Source organism: Triticum aestivum, chromosome 2B (assembly GCF_018294505.1).
Source record: "Triticum aestivum cultivar Chinese Spring chromosome 2B, IWGSC CS RefSeq v2.1, whole genome shotgun sequence".
Taxonomy (NCBI): domain Eukaryota; kingdom Viridiplantae; phylum Streptophyta; class Magnoliopsida; order Poales; family Poaceae; genus Triticum; species Triticum aestivum.
The window spans coordinates 518,302,088-518,306,571 of record NC_057798.1 but is presented as its reverse complement, the minus strand read 5'-3'; positions in this window follow the sequence as shown (position 1 = coordinate 518,306,571).

Below are 4,484 nucleotides of genomic sequence, written 5' to 3'. Positions count from 1 at the left end.
CAGTGTCTTTGAACTTCTATGATTCCTGTACTTGAACTTCACATCCAGAACTATATTTTTCCAAACATGTGGCATATAATTTGGCTTATTGTACTGTTTGTTGGACTTCTGTGCTACAGTGGTTGAACTGCTTCGTTTCCATTATTTTCCAGTTAAAACAAATGTACCCAATATAGATCCAGAGACTGAAAAGATGATTAAACTTGTAGAGTTTTTTTTGAACTTACCTGTTAGAATGCAAGTTGGATGTTTGTTGTTCATGCACTGTACAAATGTATCAAACAACCAGTTGAATGACTTTGCATCTTCGTCTCTGATCAGGGCAACAACAAATATTGTTGACTGCAAATGATGGTTTGTTCCAACATACGCTCCCAGAGGCATATGAAATCTGTGTTGGAAATATGCCCTAGAGGCAATAATAAAAAGGTTATTATTATATTTCATTGTTCGTGATAATTGTCTGTTGTTCATGCTATAATTGTATTAACCGAAAACCGTAATACATGTGTGAAAATACATAGACCACAACATGTCCCTAGTGAGCCTCTAGTTGACTAGCTCGTTGATCAATAGATGGTTATGGTTTCCTGACCATGGACATTGGATGTTGTTGATAACGGGATCACATCATTAGGAGAATGATGTGATGGACAAGACCCAATCCTAAGCATAGCACAAGATCGTGTAGTTTGTTTGCTAAGAGCTTTTCTAATGTCAAGTATCATTTCCTTAGACCATGAGATTATGCAACTCCTGGATATCGTAGGAATGCTTTGGGTGTACCAAACATCACAACATAACTGGGTGGCTATAAAGGTGCACTACAGGTATCTCCGAAAGTGTCTGTTGGGTTGGCACGAATCGAGACTGGGATTTGTCACTCCGTATGACGGAGAGGTATCTCTGGGCCCACTCGGTAATGCATCATCATAATGAGCTCAATGTGACTAAGGAGTTAGTCACGGGATCATGCATTACGGAATGAGTAAAGAGACTTGCCAGTAACGAGATTGAACGAGGTATTGGGATACCAACGATCGAATCTCGGGCAAGTAATATACCGATGGACAAAGGGAATTGTATACGGGATTGATTGAATCCCGACATCATGGTTCATCCGATGAGATCATTGTGGAACATGTGGGAGTCAACATGGGTATCCAGATCCCGCTGTTGGTTATTAGCCAAAGAGATGTCTCGGTCATGTCTGCATGATTCCCGAACCCATAGGGTCTACACACTTAGGTTCGGTGACGCTAGAGTTGTTATGGAAATAGTATGTGGTTACCGAATATTGTTCGGAGCCCCGGATGGGATCCCGGACATCACGAGGAGTTCCAGAATGGTCCGGAGATGAAGATTTATCTATGGGAAGTCCTTATTCTGTCGCCGGAAATGTTCGGGGGTTTACCAGTATTGTACCGGGACCGGCGAAGGGTTCCCGGGGGTCCACCGGAAGGGTCCACCTGCCCCGAAGGGCCCTATGGGCTGAATATGGAGGGGAACCAGCCCCTGGGTGGGCTGGGCACCAACACCCCCCCCGCCCCCCAGGGCCCATGCGCCTAGGGTTTGGGGGAAACCCTAAAGGGGGCGCCCCCCTTGGCTTGGGGGGCAAGCCTTCCCCCCTTGGCCGCCGCCCCCCTCTAGATCCATCTGGAGGGGGCTAAGGGAGTCCTGGACTAAGGGGTCCTCGGACAACCGGACTATATACTTTGGCCAGACTATTGGACTATGAAGATACAAGATTGAAGAATTCGTCCCGTGTCCGGATGGGATCTCCTTTGCGTGGAAGGCAAGCTTGGCAATTCAGATGTGTAGATCTCCTTCTCTGTAACCGACTCTGTGTAACCCTAGCCCCCTCCGGTGTCTATATAAACTAGAGGGTTTAGTCCGTAGGACAACAACAATCATAACCATAGGCTAGCTTCTAGGGTTTAGCCTCTAGGATCTCGTGGTAGATCAACTCTTGTAATACTCATATCATCCAGATCAATCAAGCAGGAAGTAGGGTATTACCTCCATCAAGAGGGAGCGGACCTGGGTAAAACATTGTGTCCCCTGCCTCCTGTTACCATTAGCCTTAGACGCACCATTCGGGACCCCCTACCTGAGATCCGCCGGTTTTGACACCGACATTGGTGCTTTCATTGAGAGTTCCACTGTGCCGTCGCGATAAGGCTTGATGGCTGCTTCAATCATCTTCAACGACGCGGTCCAAGGGGAGGTTTTCCTTCCCGGACAGATCTTCATATTCGGCGGCTTCGCACCGCGGGCCAACTCGCTTGGCCACTTGGAGTAGATCGGTAGCTACGCCCCTGGCCATCAGGTCAGGTTTGGAAGCTTGAACTATACTGCTGATATCCGCGGAGACTTGATCTTCGACTGATTTTAGCCCATGTCAGGTACGCAGAACAGTCACGATGAGCATGACTTAGATCTGCCATCACACAGTGTTCGGGAGATTGCACCTGTGGTGGCCCCGGGAATCAATCCGGAGTAGATCGTGCCTTCCGAGGACAGGCGGATGGACCCCGCCACGGAGGCCGCACACTCATCGGCGTTGGAGCCGAACACTAAACCCACCTCCTGTGAAGGTGGTGTCATCGGACTCCCGGACTCGTCTCCGGCTACACGCTCCGAACCGCGTAAGCCTGTGCCTATCGAATCTGATTGGGCACCGGGCATGGAATTCACCGCCACAGATATTTTTCAGCACTCACCCTTGGGCGATGTTCTAAATTCATTAAGATATCTCTCCTTGTCGGGAAATTCTTGGCCGAACTATGTCCGGCTCGAGTGGGAAGCAGACGACGAAGAAATTCGTTCCCCACTCACCACCCAGTGTCGATGACTTAACCGACGTGCCTGACTTCAACTCCGAAGACATCGACGGTATGGACGACGATGCAGGAGAAGAACAGGAACCACCGCCTATAGGGCAGTGGACAGCCACCTCATCATATGATATATATATGGTGGACACCCCCAAAGAAAGCAATGTCGATGAGGCAACGGAAGACAACCCCTTGGAGAAGCAATCTAGGCACCGGCATCATAGGCGCCGCTCCAAGCCCCGCCATAGCAAAAATAGTGATACCGGCACAAGAGATAACAATCCGGATGGTGCCAAAGACGAAAACAATCTTGCCCAGCCAGGCTTCGAGCAGGCCGAGCAAGAGGATGGGCAAGCTAGCCCTAAGGAACAGGCAACAAATGGAGAATCAGAGGACGATAATTACATGCCTCTCTCCGAAGATCAAGTGAGCCTTGGCAACGAACAATACACCGTGCCTGAGGATCCCGTCGAGCAGGAGCGCTTCAAGCGCCGGCTTATAGCCACTACAAAAAGCCTGAAGAAAAAGTAGCAACAGCTTCAAGCTGATCAAGATTTGCTAATTGATAGATGGACCGAGGTCCTAGCTGCCGAGGAATACGGACTCGAGCGCCCTACCAAAAGTTACCCAAAGCACAGGTTGCTACCTCAACTCGAGGAGGAGGCATTAAGGCCCACACTACCAGCGCATGGTGCGGCTGATCGGCCACCCCGTGGCCGAGACAAAGCGGTGTGTCAGCCCAAAGTCCAGACCGCACCTCGTCGCCAATCAAAGGCCCGGGGCTACACGAAGGACCTACGAGACATATTGGAAAATAAAGCAGGATAGTCAAGATCGATCTACGGATCACGGGGGCACGCCACAATGCGTGACGATGACCGTCACTCCAGATACAATAAACAAAAGACCGGCTGGACAGAATACAATGTAGCCCAGCACAGCAGCGCCGCACACCCCCAGTGCTTCACTAATGAAGCAATGGACCATGAATTCCCAGAAGGGTTTAAACCCGTGAACATTGAATCATACGATGGTACTACAGACCAAACGGTATGGCTAGAAGATTTCTTCCTCCATATTCACATGGCCCGTGGAGATGATCTACACGCTATCAAGTACCTCCCACTAAAACTCAAGGGACCAGCTCGACATTGGCTAAATAGCTTGCCGGCAAGCTCCATCGGGAGTTGGGAGAGCCTGGCAGACGCATTCCTGGACAACTTCCAGGGCACTTTTGTGCGACCACCGGATGCTGATGACTTAAGTCACATAACCCAACAGCCCGGAGAGTCAGCCAGGAAATTTTGGACCCAGTTCCTAACTAAAAAGAACCAAATTTTAGACTGTCCGGATGCCGAAGCCCTAGCGGCCTTTAAGCATAACATTTGCGATGAGTGGCTTGCCCGACATCTCAGCCAATAAAAGCCAAAGTCCATGGCAGTCCTCACAACACTCATGACCCGCTTTTGTGCGGACGAGGATAGCTAGTTAGCTCGTAGCAACAACACAGCAGGCAAGCCTGGCACATCAAAAGCCAGGGATAGCAACGATAAATCACGGCACAAAAGTCAATGCCGGATTCTGTGGCTTCAAAAGAAGAAGAAGAAGAAGAAGAAGAAGAAGAAGAAGAAAGGAGAAGAAGAAGAA